General features: G+C 39.9%; 1 pseudogene; it reads right to left on the bottom strand.

The window, feature by feature from the left end:
• Positions 1 to 1,289: 1,289 nt before the first annotated feature.
• On the bottom strand, positions 1,290 to 2,867 carry LOC130738099 (chalcone synthase 4-like; annotated as a pseudogene).
• Positions 2,868 to 17,389: the final 14,522 nt, after the last annotated feature.

The following is a 17,389-nucleotide window of genomic DNA, read 5'->3' as shown; positions in this document are numbered from 1 at the left end:
AACACACTTTGAAGCAATTGTAATACACATATGAGTGAATTGTAGTGAGTCTTCTTGGTGAGGATTCTTGTTCCATTTGAGAGAGTAGTTTAGTGCAAATTTGCTCTTTGTCCTCATTTTCTATAAGAGGATTTGTTGTACTCTCCCTTTTACATAGTGGAACTTTGCTCGTGGTCGCCCGTGGTTTTTTACTCTCACATTGGGAGGGTTTTTTCCACGTAAATCTTGTGTGTTCTTTTTCTTGCCACTTTACTTACTTCTTTAATTCTCAATTATCTCGATCCATTGCTTCCGCATTGCGCTGATACCCTAACATCAGCACCTAATCAAACTTTTTGTCCCTTATAAATGCCTTCATAAGCGTCGTATAGGTGACCGGATCAGGGCTAAACACCTTTCATAAAGTTACAGCAATATCATCAGAAATTGAAAATGAAATATTGCATTAATAAAGAATGAATAATTAAAATTTCTTTACAAAGTGAACAGAGCGAACACAGGACAAAATACCTTCCACACTACAAAGTACAACCGACTTGGCTTGCTTCACACATCAAGCTAGAAAGCACCAAAAATCTCTACAAATGCAACGAAAAGTAATCAATCTAGATACCTAAAGGCCCTAAATCTCTACAACTCAAAATCAGCAGCATACCATCATTAATAAAAAAGCTCACCATTTACCCAAACAAGCAAAGACAAATAACAACAATGCAACAAACCTTGAATTGATCACATTAGGTACTTGATGAATAGATGGAGTAAAATCTCGAACTGAAAACCAAAGATTCTAAATTCATAAAAGCACTCCAATACACCTATTTCACCTGCACTTTCTATAGTTTAACAACTAGCTTGCTGTTCAAAGAAGACATGTACTAAAGGCTCAGAAAGTAATACCAATTACCAATATGGAATAACAAGATGTAAGTGGGGGACAGAGTGACAGACCTCAAGTAGTGACTTTGACAATGAAACATTTCCAAGCCCCTAATTAGAATCTTCCTTCCTTTTTCTGCATTCCAAAAAGCTTATTGACAATAAAAGACATCATTATCATTTAACAGAACGCACACAGTTACCAAAAAGAGTAGCTAAGTTTAATCAGTGGAACTGTAAGGGGTTCATCTTCTAAAACCAATGGAAAATACAAATGTTAAAATTCAGAAGCATCCTTACATTTCTAAAAAAACAAAGAAACAAGCTCCAAGCATCATTATCTCCTTATAATCTTTTATATGTAGACAACATTTATCTCTTACTAGTAAAGTATTCATTTTTCAAACAAATGAAAAAAAAAGCATTTAGCTATTGATTATTTTAATTTGAACATACATAATCAAACCCAATATGAGTTTATTTTCTTCCTCACAGATACACAATCTAGTGATTTTGTGAGTGTTACAAAATAATCAAACAATCAAGCATATTAAATGGTCACACTAACGCAAAACAACTGTTTCAATGGTAAGTCCAGGTCCAAAACCGAATAACACACCCCATTCAAGTCCTTCACCGGTGGTTTTGAGTTCATCTTGAGCTGATTTCTTTCTCATTTCATCTAAGATGAATAGGACACATGCACTTGACATGTTACCATATTCACTTAGCACTTCTCTAGTAGCCCTCATCTTTTCAGGTTTCAAGTCCAACTTCTGCTCAACTTGGTCTAAAATTGCTGGGCCACCTGGGTGTGCAATCCAAAAATTGAGTTGTAATCAGATATGCCTATGGTTGGAAGGCCTCAATAAGTGCTTTCTCAATGTTCTTTGAAACAATCCCAGGAAACATCTTAAGGAGATGAAATGTCAATCCAACTTCACGTAGGTGACCATCAATGGCTCCTTCACTATCCGGAGCAATAGTTTGTGCAGTCCAAACTAGCTCAAACAAAGGTTTCTCAACTTCAAGCACTGGATCGGAACCAACAATGAGTGCAGCTGCTCCGTCTCCAAACAATGCTTGCCCCACAAGGCTGTCTAGGTGAGTGTCACTGGGGCCACGAAAGGTAACTGCAGTAAGTTCAGAACAAACAACCAGCACACGCGCACCTTTGTTGTTCTCAGCCAAGTCCTTAGCCAAACGGAGCACCGTGCCACCTGCAAAGCACCTTGTTGGTACATCATGTACCTTTTCACATAAGGGCGAAGACCCAGGAGTTTGGTGAGTTGATAATCAGCACCGGGCATGTCTACACCACTTGTGGTGCAAAATATTAAGTGGGGTAATCTTGGACTTAGGTTGACCCCATTCTTTAATAGCCTTTACTGCTGCTTCTTTACCCAGTCTAGGTACTTCTACAACCACCATGTCTTGCCTAGCATCCAGAGAAGGTGCCATATAAGCGCACATGTTAGGGTTCTCTTTCAAAAGATCTTCTGTCAAGTGCATGTATCTCTTCTTGATCATAGACTTGTCACCTGAAATCAATTATAAAGAAGTAACATTAGTACAATATAATCAAGAAAACACCAAAGGCCAATCTGATAATGACTAGTCTAGCAATCTAAATGAATGTTATATAGAAAAATGGAGCAAGATAGAAAAACATAGAATGCTTACACATGCGCTGAAACTTCTCCTTAAGCTCAGTTTTGTGCTCACTGTTGGTGACTCTGAAGTAGAAATCAGGGTAAGTGCTTTGATCAACACAGTTAGGAGGGTTTGCAGTGCCAATAGCGAAGATGGTTGCTGGGCCTTCAGCTCTTTGAGCCTTGCGAATCTCAGCTACACTCACCATCTTTAAATTCTTTTGTTGGTGATGATATCAAGTTTGTAAGCAAAGATATTTGGGAAGCAAAGGAAGAAGCACTGCAAATTGAGCTCAATTAATTGGCACTTATTTGCAGTAGGAGTTGTCGTTCGTTGTGGTTGGCAAAGTTGTGAGGGGATAAGGGAATTTATATGCATGTATGGGAAGGTGGAAGTGGAAAGGGAATTGGAGTGTGGTAGCTCAACATCACGTTCCTTGTTTGGTGATTTGGTCAATGGCTTACTCGTTGTCTGAGCAGTCAATGAGCTTACGAAGTTTGGTGGAAAGGCTCTGGCGGCTTTTATGTTTTAAGACTCTCTTTACCCCATTGTTTTAGTTTTATTGACTAATTTGACTATGTGCTATTTAGGCAATTCTAATAATAACATAGAGTCTTTCCAAAAATAATTATAATCACAGAGTGAGAAATGAAGAGAAAAGAAAGAAAATAATAGGTGTAAAATAAAATGTTCTGTGAGAAGATACAAAGTGAGAATAAAGAGAAAAATAGAGTGTATATATCTTGTTTGTATTGTACTACTGTTTGGTTTTTTTTATAAGCAAATGTTAGTTTTTTTTTTTTTTTTTTTGAGGTTCAACTTCTGTTTCTCATTAAAAAAGAAGCAGATAAAACTGCTGGGCCCAGGGGGTCTTCCTCAATGCAGCATTGATCACTAACATAAAAAGCTAAATTTGCAAGAAAATCAACAACCCGGATGCCAGACCTCTTGACATGTGAAACAGAAAAGGATGAGAAACTCAGGGCCATAGACTTACAGCACCTGATTACATCATGTAAATATGAATCTCCTAGGCTAGTGTGAAGGTATGAAAAACGGTAGAAAGGGGGGGTTTGAATAACGTTTTCAGTATAAAACTTCCACCTTAAAGATTTTGACAAATCTTTCGAGAACTTAAGTGCTAAAGATAAGAGATAGAAAAGCACACAAGGATTTTATCCTGGTTCACTTGATAAATCACTTAAGCTACTCCAGTCCACCCGTTAAGGTGATTTCTTCCTTCTTAGAATGAAGGCAATCCACTAATCAGGTAAGAGTTACAACTGCACTTGAAACCTACAAGTGACTAACAATTACACTGACTTAGCTCACACTAAGATTCACTCTCTTAGTCTTCTCTAGGATCCGATCAACCTTGATCTCCTAAAGGAACTAAACAAACTGTTTATCAAAGAATTGTTTACAAGAGATTTGCTTCTAAAAAGCTAATAGTAAACACAATGAATTTCAGATGAAAGAAAACTTAGAAGATTTTGAATATGTCTTGCGCGTATGTGAATGCTTCTTCTTCTAGCCGTTTCTTTCAGTCTTCAGCCTCTTTATATACTCCAAGGATTAGGGTTGAGCATTGCATGGGAAATGCTACCGTTGGAGGGCAGTTCTGGAAAATCCAGCTTCTGCTGTGTCTGAGACTGTTAGGTAGGTCGTCAGGATAGTACATATGCTTTTGTACTTGGATAGCGACGCGACCTTTAAACCTAGGAGACTTCTGATCAGGGGAATGCTTCATATTGGAACTTGTGAAGCCGGTTGATCAGAGTCAGAGGGAAAACACAGATCCTCTGACCATTGTTTCTTCTGATTCTGAACTCAGAGGGAAGAACATGGCCTTCAGAGTTTCTTGCTTCTGGACTTCAGAGTTTCCACCATTCAGCTTCTGGATCTCCAGAGTCTTCTACACCATCAGAACATCTGAACCTTCAGTGTTTCTTGGTTATCAGAACTTCTGGATCTTCAGAGCTTCTAGTGACTGAGTCCACATCAGAGTTTGTATAACTTCAGAACTTCTGAAGCTTTTCCACTGTTCATACTGAACATGGTGAATGCGAAAGCGTTGCTTGGTTCACTCTTTAAGCACAGTGCTTCTGATTTGTGTGAGATTGAATAGAGGTCAGAGCCTGTAAATAGCACACTCAGAAAAACACGTTAGAGTACCACAATTGTTCATATCAAAAGGTTAACTTGTAATCATCAAAACATAGAGTTGTACTACTAGATCAAAACTTGATCTTACAATCTCCCCCTTTTGATGATGACAAAACTAAGATTTTTGATGAACAATTCTTAAACATTAAACTGAATTCACTCAGAGTTTAGAGATATAGAATAATACTTATCCTGATGTGAATAGTTTATCTTGCTCATTCTGAATTCAAGTCACTGCTTGATTCTGAGCTTAGCTCCCCCTGAATCTAATACTTGATGAAAACGTTAGTAAAGTCTAGATTCTGAGCTAAATGATATAAGAGTTCAGAGTGAAAAACTTATGACATAGATGAAAATCGAGTAAACAGAGCGCATAAGTAATCAGAGTCACGGACAGGGTATCAGAGTCTTGAGTATCAGAGTCAACTTAGAAACACTTCAGAAGAAGTGAAATGTATTCCTTGTATTTGCCCAGTGACACATCTATGGTCATGAAGGTGGAACTCTTAAATTCTCCAAAAGAAAAAATAAATCACACTAACACATCTTACACATCAAAAACTGGGTTTACTCCCCCTTTTTGTCATAAGCAAAAAGCTTGGGGTGTGAAAAACTTAGCTTGAAGTACAAGGTACTCCCTCTTAGAGAAGGTCTAAGTTTAAAGGAAATGAAAACGATGCAAGAATCAGAGTTAGGCGAAATAAATAGAAGAGTTAATGCAAGAGAAGAACGTTTACCACCGGTCAAGTGAGTAAAGAGAAGAGTCAGTTACCAAGAACTTAACCTCGAGAAACCGTAGGAGCATTAACTTTCAGACAGAAAGTGAAGCCTATATAAAGCGTTGGAGAGAAGGGTAAGCTTCACACCTCGAACAATCTTCAGTAAAAAAAAATGGCATCATACATCGTAGCACTAGAAGAGCTGAGGAAGAAGTCCTTTGAGGAGGACTTGTTCCTGAACATCAGGCATCCAGAGGGTACAACGACCATCTCGGAGCTGACACGGACACTGCTGGAAGAGGACCTGCGTCCAGAGTTGAAGAGAGACCTGAGGGAATTTCTTGCCTTCGTTGAGGAGGTGCAAGAACTCAGCCGGCTTGAACTCAAGCTGCTGGAAGAAAAAGAGATCTTGGAAGAGAAGCTCAAGACTTCAGAAGAGATTCTGGAGAGGGATGAGCTAAAGGACAGGCTCAGCAACATCCAGTATGCACTGGAGCGTCTGGAGAAGGATAGGTCAGAGCAGCGCCAGGAGTGCAGAAGAATGAGGAGGGATCCTCCATTCTAGACTTTAGGGAAATAATGTATGATGTAAACATAAAGATATGATGAATAAAAGGATTTTTGCAAACATATGTGACACAAATATATATATATATATATGCATAGATAATCACAAACGAACAAAGTAGAATAAGTAAATAAAAAGAAACAGAGTTTAACAAAAATAAAACAACGTTAAAGAAAAAGAAAAACGAAGAGATCCTAAAGCTAAGGTTTATCAGTTCGTCGCAGAAGTTCCATCATCATGTGCTTCATTTCGATCAGCATGGATTCATGAATGTCAAGACGCTGTTCCATGATGTCGAGTCTGGATGAGCTTGACTGAGCAGAACTGGAAGGAACATTCTGAGCAGCTTGAGGATCTGGAATGGAAGCAGAAGCATCAGGAGTAAACACTACTGGTGCAAGTGCTTGGCATCTAAGAGCTTCAGCCTCAGCTTCAAGTCGCTCTGCCTCTAGTCTGGCTTGTTCAGCTTGAGCTGCTGCTTGACGTGCAGCTTCTTCTGCTTGAGCTTTCTTTCTCTTGGCTTCTTCAATAGCTTCAAGAAGCTTGTGTCTCTGTTCTTGTTCATGAAGAGCCACCCTTCGAGCAAACCTTTGCTTTGCAGCCTCAATGCTCTGACTTCCCTCTGCATGCAGGAGCTGCATCATAATTGGAACTTGAGCCACTAGCCAAGTGCCCAGATTGTTCCACTCATCAGCCACACGTTCAACATTCTCACTGAGGTCAGTCTGACCGTGCACATTGCGTAGCATCATAGAAGCTTCATGATAGAAAGTATTGATGCACTCAGAGAGAGATGTGGGTCGGAGGTGAGTGTAGGGAATTATGGAGAGGTTGGGTTCAGGAGAGGCTGGGTGATTGCTGCTGTGGGCTTCAGAGGCACCTTGTGGAGAACCAATGTTAAATGGTTGAGCATTGGGTTCAGGGGTTCCAAGGTGAGGGTCTGAAGTTTCAACCAGAGGATGGGGTGATCTAACCGAGGATTGGTTAGACACTGAATGTTCGGGTTCAGGTTCTGGTTGAATAGGCTCTTGTTGGTCAGGGACAGGGTGAGCTTGTTGAGCCAAAGGGTCTGCCTCTTGTAAAGGATTGGCCAAGATAGGTTCATCTGGGTCAACTAGACGTTCAGGTCTAGGGCCAGGATATCTCCTAGGGCTTGGACAAGTGAGATAATACTCTTCTAAGGTAGACACCTTTTCTTTTCTAACCTCCATGAATTTTCTAATGGATTCAGAGTTATTGGAGGGAGAAGAATCAGCAACATGGGTTGGGAAGGATACAGGTGTATAGGCTGTTGAAGAGTCTGTATCCGTGGTTCTGGCAGCAGGACATGCTGATGCTCTGGGAACAGAGTGATCAGACGTTCTGGGTTGTGGTTCTGTTTGGTTGGGCTCTGGTTGTTCATGGATGATGGGTTCAGAAGATAATGGGTCGTACGGGATGGTAATGAGAGAGGTTGGTTCTTCTGACCGAGAGGGTTCGTTCTGAAGCAAATTCCAGAGAGGTGCTTCAGTAGGGGAAGGTTGAAAGAATGAAGATCTCGGGGAATGTGGTGGAGAGGGGGTTTGTGCAGCTGGTTGGGATTCAGGAATAGAAGTGAGGGGATTTGAGGAGTGTTTGAGCATGGCAGAAATAGGGAGTGCATCAAATAAATTCAAATCATCATCAGAAGCAAGTGCAGGCTTACTTGAATGTGCTGATGATCTAGTCACTCTGACAGGAGGTTCAGTCCTTCTGACCACTTCAGCAGCTAGTTCCACCCGAGTAGGCTTCACCACGATTCTGACCTGCTTCTTCTTCTTCTTGGGAGGACCATCCTCATTATCACTATCATCACCATCATCAGGCTTTCTCTTCTTCTTTTTGACCAGAGGGACATCGGATTCCTCAGAAGATTCGTCCAGTATCATCTTCCTCTGAGCTTTCTTCTTGGGAGGAGAAGGAAACTCTGGAGCTGGCGGCAGTCTGCTGACGAAATCATCAAGATCAATTTCGAATCCTTGAGCCCTTAGGTCATCAACATAGCACCTAATGGCGTCAGGATTGTCTGCCTGAGTCCACAGAGGGTAGTCATTCAGAGGCATCCTTCTGCTTCTGATTTCAGAGGATGTGTCTTCACGAGCAGGAGCAATCTTCTTCTGGACCAAACCCATCTTCTTCAGAGAATTTGCAGTGAAGACATCACTGACAATGGTGCTCAGATCCTCTACACATCCAGCATTGACCAGATCTTGCACCAGGTTGCTTTCAATGAGAAAGTCTGAGAGCAGTCTCCCAAAGGGGATGTACTTGATTGCTGACTTGATGGAGGCAGTGGTGCGAGACATCCGGATGCATTCCTTCAAGTAGGAGAACAGGAAGTAGGGAAGGCAGATCTTCTTCTGGTCTTGGATGAAGAACAACATCACCTTCTGGTTGAAGTTGATGTCGTCTGGAGAACTGCCCTTTGGTCTCTGGTTTATGCAGTGGAGCAGGATCTTGTGCCAGATTCTGAGCTTGGGATGAAGGTCCATCACCTTGTAAGTCGTCTTGCCCGGTTTGTAAGTGGTGTACAGGGCCTGGTTGATTGTATCCTTGGTGCTGGGTTTCAGCTTCGATTCCGTGAGTTGGAAACGATACCCATAAGCAGTGTCTGCACCCAGCAAGTTCACGAAGGACTTCTCCGTGATGATGATCTTTCTTCCAAGAATGTTCGATACCACCTGAGTATCGTCGCAGTCGGCATGCTTCCAGAATTCCTTTACCAGTTTCTCATACACCGGTCCTCGAAGTCTGTTGAAGTAATTTCCCCAACCTTGAGCTTGGACTTCAGGACGAAGATCATACCCATTTGCAGCCAGGTTGTCGAGGTTGAATCTCCATTCTGCCAGGACTTGGAGTTCCTCAAGAGGATATACGCAGTGAACGGCACAGCCCCGTTCTGCAATTGGAACAATCTGCTCTTGAGCTTGACCTTGATCTTGTGTCGGATTCTCAGGGCCCCTTTGACCCGTTGCTAGACCAACTACCATGTGAGGGAACTGGGGTGCATCTGCAGTAGCTCTTCTGGTTTGTCTCACCATTTTTTGAAGCGGTTGAAGGTTTGAGGTAGAAGATGAAGGTTGAAAGATGAAGAGAGATCGAGAGAGAAATCGAGAATAAGCGGTTTTGAAAAGCAGAGAGAGCGAGAGTAAAAACCGGAAGTGATAGAGATCGTGTGTGTATAGTGGGTTTTGACAAATAACCGTTGTTGATTCAAAAAGCACTTTAAGATCAACGGTTGAAAATTAAAGATAGATAGTAACAGTAAATACACAAATCACACTCAGGAGAGAAGCACATCTACACGCAATTATAACAGACTGTCACACGGGCACAAGGAACTATGCATCAGAAATTCTGACACACGTGTTGTTGTCTCAGCTTCAGAGTCAGTACCAGTGGGTACACACACTCTGATTGAGTTACCTTCTGGACTAGACATCTTCTGATCAAGAAGTATCATAGTCAGAGGTTCTGATCCATCTTCACTCTGGACAAAAGTCCATGTTTAGATTTTTCAGAATAAAATTAAATCTATCCTCTGCTAAGGGCTTTGTAAAGATATCTGCCCATTGATGGTCAGTATCAACAAACTTCAGAAGAAGTACGCCCTTCTGTACATAATCTCTAATAAAGTGATACTTTACCTCAATGTGCTTTGCCCTTGAGTGCAGGATAGGATTCTTACTCAATGAGATTGCAGCAGTGTTATCACAATAGATTGAGATATTGCTCTCAAGGATCTGATAATCCTCCAGCTGATGTTTCATCCAGAGCATCTGAGTGCTGCATATTGCTGCTGAGATATATTCTGCCTCTGCAGTTGATAGTGCAATGGTTGATTGCCTCTTGCTTGCCCATGAGACTAGATTGCTTCCCAGAAATTGACAATTTCCAGAAGTACTTTTTCTCTCTGTTCTATCTCCAGCATAATCAGCATCACAATAACCTGAAAGCTTATACTCTGATGTTTTCTTATACATCAAGCCAAAGTTAGTGGTGCCTTTCAGATACCTTAGGATCCTCTTAACAGCAGTTAAGTGGGTTTCCCTTGGATCTGATTGGAAACGAGCACATAAATGAACACTAAATAGTATGTCTGGCCTAGATGCAGTTAAGTATAGAAGTGAACCTATCATGCCACGATAGAGCTTCTGACATACTTTACCACTTTTATCTTCTTTCTCCAGAATGCATGTAGGATGCATTGGAGTCTTGGCCACTGTAGATTCCAGCATATTGAACTTCTTCAGAAGTTCTTTAGTGTACTTGCTCTGATGGATATATGTTCCTTCTGGTGTTTGATCAACTTGTATTCCCAGAAAGTACTTTAATTCTCCCATCATACTCATCTCAAATTCAGCCTGCATCATCTCAGAAAATTCTTTGCATAGAGATTGATTAGCAGAACCAAATATAATATCATCAACATAAATTTGCACAATTAAGATATCATCTTTATAAGTCTTGCAAAAAAGAGTTGTATCTACTTTACCCCTTACAAACTCATTCTCCAGAAGGAATGAGCTGAGTCTCTCATACCATGCTCTAGGAGCTTGCTTCAGACCGTAGAGTGATTTCTTCAATTTGAACACATGGTCTGGTTTCTTCTCATCTTCAAAACCTGGGGGTTGATGAACATAGACTTCCTCTGAGATATAACCATTTAGGAAGGCACTCTTTACGTCCATCTGATGTAGAACTATGTTGTGATTTACTGAGAAAGAGATCAACAGTCTGATTGCCTCCAGTCTTGCTACTGGAGCAAATGTTTCAGTGTAGTCTATTCCTTCCTGCTGGCTGTAGCCTTGAGCAACTAGCCTTGCCTTGTTTCTGACTACATCTCCTTTCTCATTCAGCTTGTTTCTGAATACCCATTTCATTCCAATAACATGGACATTCTCAGGCTTCTTCACTAAGCTCCAAACATCGTTCTTGGAAAATTGATTCAATTCTTCTTCCATGGCCAGAATCCAATCCTTGTCCTGAAGAGCTTCATCTATGGACTTGGGTTCAATTAAGGACAACAATCCTTTCAGACTGAGCAAGGTCTCTTCAGAGGGTCTGAAGGCAGATCTGGTTCTGACTGGTTCGTCTTTGTTGCCCAGAATCAATTCCTTAGGGTGAGCTGCAGTGATTCTGCTCTTCTTCAGAGTTTGTGAGTTAGAGGGACCAGCTTCTTCCTCTGGTTCAACTTCCTCTGGCTCATCTTCCTCTGGAGCTTTGCCTTTGTCAGAAACATTAATGCTTAAATCTGCAAACTTTTCAACTAGCTTTGACTGGTCAGAGTCAAGCTTATCATCAAATCTAACATGAATAGATTCTTCAATAGTCTTAGCATCAGTATTATAAAATCTAAAACCTTTAGATCTATCAGAATAACCGAGTAATAGACACTTAGAAGACTTAGCATCAAATTTATGCAATCTATCCTTAGTATTGAGAACATAACAAACACAGCCAAAAGGATGAAAATAAGAAATGTTGGGTTTTATGTTCTTCCACAATTCATAAGGAGTCTTATTCAGAATTGGTCTCACAGAGATTCTGTTCTGAATGTAACATGCTGTATTTACTGCCTCTGCCCAAAAGTGCTTAGCCATGCCAGTTTCTTGGAGCATGGTTCTAGCCATCTCCAGAAGAGTTCTGTTCTTCCTCTCAACAACACCGTTTTGTTGAGGAGTTCTGGGACAAGAGAAATCATGTGCAATTCCATAGGAATCAAACAGACTCTCAAACTTGTCATTCTCAAACTCTCCACCCTGGTCACTTCTGACACGCACAATCCTACAAGCCTTCTCGTTTTGCACTTGAGCAATGAAGGTAGAGAACACAGCATGAGACTCATCCTTGCGGGATAGAAACTTTACCCATGTCCAGCGGCTATAGTCATCAACGATAACCATCCCATATCTCTTGCCACCTATAGACTCAGTTTTCACTGGTCCAAACAGGTCGATATGCAGAAGTTCTAACGGCCTTGAGGTTGAGACAACATTCTTTGCCTTGAAAGGGACTTTTGTGAATTTGCCTTTCTGACATGCTTCACAAAGAGCGTCTGAAGCGAACTTCAGATTGGGTAAGCCCCTGACAAGGTTTAGCTTGCTCAGCTGAGAAATCTTTCTCATACTGGCATGCCCTAACCGTCTATGCCATACCCACTGCTCTTCATTAACAGACAGAAGGCACTTCACATTCTGAGCCTCCAACTCAGATAATCTGATCTTATAAATGTTGTTCTTCCTCTTGCTGTTAAACAGAACAGAGCCATCGATCTGACTTACAGCCCGGCAGGACTTTTGATTGAATATAACATCATAACCCTTGTCAGCTAATTGACTTATAGACAATAAGTTATGTGTTAAGCCGTCTACCAATAACACATTATCAATGCATGGACTACTATCTACACAAATAGTACCAGTACCAACAATTTTACCCTTTTCATTTCCTCCAAAGCCAACTTCGCCTCCAGGCTTAAGTTTCAGCTCTCAGAACATACGCCTTTCTCCCGTCATGTGACGTGAGCATCCACTGTCCAGATACCATGATTGGTGTTTCAGTGGAGCTATCAAGGATATCTGCAACATAGATAATCTTGTCCTTAGGTACCCACTTTCTGGGTCCTCTCTTGTTAGTTACCCCAGAGGTTCTGATCACCTTGGGTGTCTCAACATGATATTTTAAAGGAATATTTGCATGATATTTAGTCACAGAGAAAGATCCCTTTTTAAGAGGGTGTTTAGCAACTTTAGCAGGTACAGGATCAGGCAATATGGTACCAGAGGGAACAAAGCATTCATACAAGGATTTAGCTTTAGACACAGAGGGCTCATTTCTAACTGGTTTAGAATAGCCAATGCCATGCATTCCATTTCTGCTTACGCCATAGATCATTGAAGCCATTAAGCTTCTATCCACGCTTTTAGCTAGGAATCTTTGAAAAGACTTTTCATACTTAGATTCATTTCTACAATCAGAGGCATCACAGGCAACAATTTCTTCTAACTTAGCAATTTGGTTCTTAAGCACAGAGTTAGAATTTATCAAGGCATGATTATCATTTTTCAAATCAGAAATTATTTTCTCATGTTCAGAAGGAGTCTTGGAAACAGCAGATAAGTTCTTTTTCAGCTTCTTATGCTTAGACAATAAGGAGTTATACTTATCCATAATATCAGACAAGGCATGTTTTAGTTCAGAGGTAGAGAAAGAAGCGAATACCTCATTTTCATCGTCTGAGTTAGGATCTCCTTCTGATTCTGAGTCAGAGTCAACAGCTTCCTTTGACTCTGCTTCCTTGCCTTTGATAATAGCCATGAGTCCTTGGACTTCACCATCAGAGTCAACATCCTCTGACTCTGATTCATCAAATGTCACCATCAGACTCTTCTTCGTCTTGAAGTGCTTCTTTGGCTTCTTGTCCTTCTTCAATCTTGGACAGTCACTTTTGTAGTGCCCTGATTCTTTGCACTCGAAGCATGTGACTTCCTTAATTGAGGACTTCTTCTGGCCTGAGGATTCAGACTTTCCTTTTGCCTATCCAGAGCCTTTGTACTTGCTCTGCCTGTGCTTCCAGATTCGGTTGAGTCTCTTGGAGATCAGAGTCAGCTCATCTTCATCAGAATCTTCTGATGCTTCTTCAGATTCCTCTTCTTCAGCTTGAAGAGCTTTTGACTTCTCAACCTTAGCCTTTTCAGATTTGGATTTCAAGGCTATGGACTTTTTCCTCAGATCTTGCATCTCTGAGCGCTTCAGCTCATGGCATTTCAAAATGCTGATGAGTTCTTCTAAACTCATATTCTCAACGTCTCTCGTGAGCTCTATTGAAGTCACTAAAGGCATCCAACTTTCAGGAAGACACTTGATGACCCTTATGACATGATCTTTTGTTGTGTAGCTCTTGTTGAGAGGTCGTATGCCAGCTACAAGCAACTGAAATCTGGAGAACATTTCTTCAATGGACTCATTTGGCTCCATGATGAAGGATTCATACTTTTGGATCAAAGACAATGCCTTTGATTCTTTGACTTTCTTGTTTCCTTCATGAGACATCTTCAGAGATTCGAAAATGTCTTTCGCAAACTCACGATCTGTAATCTTCTGGTACTCTTCATAGGAAATAGCACTTAGAAGAATTGCTCTTGCTTTGTGATGTTGTGAGTACAGCTTCTTTTGATCTGCAGTCATCTCTGACCTTGGGATCTTCTTGCCATCTGCATCAACTGGACGCTCGTAGCCATCCACAATAATATCCCAGAGATCTGCATCGAAACCCAGAAAGAAACTTTCCAGTCTATCTTTCCAATATTCGAACCTTTGACCGTCGAACATAGGAGGCTTTGCATTGTAACCATCTCTTTGAGTTTCACTGGTGGTGGCAGCCATTGTTTTTCACACCGGCCCGGATCACTGAACACTGTTAGGTGTGGTAATCAGAACTTGCGCTCTGATACCAATTGAAGGTATGAAAAACGGTAGAAAGGGGGGGTTTGAATAACGTTTTCAGTATAAAACTTCCACCTTAAAGATTTTGACAAATCTTTCGAGAACTTAAGTGCTAAAGATAAGAGATAGAAAAGCACACAAGGATTTTATCCTGGTTCACTTGATAAATCACTCAAGCTACTCCAGTCCACTCGTTAAGGTGATTTCTTCCTTCTTAGAATGAAGGCAATCCACTAATCAGGTAAGAGTTACAACTGCACTTGAAACCTACAAGTGACTAACAATTACACTGACTTAGCTCACACTAAGATTCACTCTCTTAGTCTTCTCTAGGATCCGATCAACCTTGATCTCCTAAAGGAACTAAACAAACTGTTTATCAAAGAATTGTTTACAAGAGATTTGCTTCTAAAAAGCTAATAGTAAACACAATGAATTTCAGATGAAAGAAAACTTAGAAGATTTTGAATATGTCTTGCGCGTATGTGAATGCTTCTTCTTCTAGCCGTTTCTTTCAGTCTTCAGCCTCTTTATATACTCCAAGGATTAGGGTTGAGCATTGCATGGGAAATGCTACCGTTGGAGGGCAGTTCTGGAAAATCCAGCTTCTGCTGTGTCTGAGACTGTTAGGTAGGTCGTCGGGATAGTACATATGCTTTTGTACTTGGATAGCGACGCGACCTTTAAACCTAGGAGACTTCTGATCAGGGGAATGCTTCATATTGGAACTTGTGAAGCCGGTTGATCAGAGTCAGAGGGAAAGCACAGATCCTCTGACCATTGTTTCTTCTGATTCTGAACTCAGAGGGAAGAACATGGCCTTCAGAGTTTCTTGCTTCTGGACTTCAGAGTTTCCACCATTCAGCTTCTGGATCTTCAGAGTTTTCTACACCATCAGAACATCTGAACCTTCAGTGTTTCTTGGTTATCAGAACTTCTGGATCTTCAGAGCTTCTAGTGACTGAGTCCACATCAGAGTTTGTATAACTTCAGAACTTCTGAAGCTTTTCCACTGTTCATACTGAACATGGTGAATGCGAAAGCGTTGCTTGGTTCACTCTTTAAGCACAGTGCTTCTGATTTGTGTGAGATTGAATAGAGGTCAGAGCCTGTAAATAGCACACTCAGAAAAACACGTTAGAGTACCACAATTGTTCATATCAAAAGGTTAACTTGTAATCATCAAAACATAGAGTTGTACTACTAGATCAAAACTTGATCTTACATAGTGTTTTTCCATTGTTGCACTAGAATTAATGAGTCAGTTTCCAAAGATAGTTGTGTAAAACCAATCTGCCTTGCCCAGTCCATTGCCCATTTCGCTCCCAAAGCTTCAGCCATCGTAGGATCATCTTGGGCACACCATAAATGGGTTGCTGCTGCCATGGTTTCCCCTTTTTCATTCCTAATAATTGCTCCAAAGCCTGCGTTGTTCTGTGAGTTGTTAGTTGTTAGTAAGTTAGAAAATCTCTTCAAATTTTCCTTCCAGGATTCGAACCCTGGATCTTCCCCTCCCCAACCCTTATGTCTCATAGCTCTTACCACTTGAGCTAACCCTCGGGGACGAACCCTGTACTACTGTTTGGTGTATATGTATCATAATTGTTCTAAGAATGAGTTGCTTGAAGTTGTCTTAAAAGATTTCCACAAAAGTAAATATCAAAAATATAATATAAAAGCTACTCCCAACCCTTATGTCTCATAGCTCTTACCACTTGAGCTAACCCTCGGGGACGAACCCTGTACTACTGTTTGGTGTATATGTATCATAATTGTTCTAAGAATGAGTTGCTTGAAGTTGTCTTAAAAGATTTCCACAAAAGTAAATATCAAAAATATAATATAAAAGCTACCCCGAGCTTTTTACCCAATAATTTAATTTTTTTGAATAATTGGTTCATGACAGTAATGATCTCAGTTCACAATTCACTAGCAATAACAATATCTTACATACACCGATTTTTACCTCTATCTTTCTCTTTCAACCACATTACATTATATATCACATTTATCACTTATCTCTCGTCTCATTTCAGCTTTATTTGAGTGTCAATACCGAATGTGGGTGTAACGGTTCATTATACATTATTGCCAAAGTAAATATGAGAATACAACCTTATTTGTGTTTGGTACAAGTTATGGAAAAAAAAAATTGCTCAGCGCAATTTATTTTCAGGAAAGTTTTTACTCACATTCTACCATTCTTTATTTTTTAATTAAATAAAATTTTAAAATATTCTTGAAATATATTAAATACCTATTAAATATATTTATATAATTTACCTATGAATATTTTTTTGCTAATCATATTCACATGAATGATATTATTGGGTATATATCATTTTTTATCTTTCGACATGTGGTCTTTACCTGCTTGAGAAACTGTAATTGTATTTTCTAACAAATGACTTTTCTAAAGTATGAACTTATATTTTATTTATTTGCTTACAACTAAATCAACACTTATTAGTACCTGGGATCATAATTTCATACCTTCGATCAAACTCCTTATAAGTTGTGAGCACCACCAATGCCCTGTAATTTACTATTAACCAAATAGGGTTTGTCCGAAGGCATGTGATAACGTTTCCAAAATATTATTCACGTGAATATGATAAAAATTAGTCTTAGGTAAATATAGGTATTTAATATTTTGAAATTTTAATATAAACAAAATATTTTTCAATTTTTCAATAAAAAGTGATAGAATGCGAGTAAAAAACTATCATGAAAATAAATTATGATTGTATTTTTTTACATAGCTTGTATAAAGTACGACTTTTTTTTATCTATTTAATATTTTTTTATTTTATAATAGTAGTTATATTGTTTGTTGTTGGAAAATGAAAATAGTGAAAATTATATTTTGGTTAACTAAATTGCGGGTAATAGGTACATATACGAGCATATAGATACCTATAGGGTACGATGATGAACA

This window comes from Lotus japonicus, chromosome 2, assembly GCF_012489685.1.
Source record: "Lotus japonicus ecotype B-129 chromosome 2, LjGifu_v1.2".
Classification (NCBI taxonomy): Eukaryota; Viridiplantae; Streptophyta; class Magnoliopsida; order Fabales; family Fabaceae; genus Lotus; species Lotus japonicus.
This window is presented reverse-complemented; position numbering and strand designations above follow the sequence as displayed.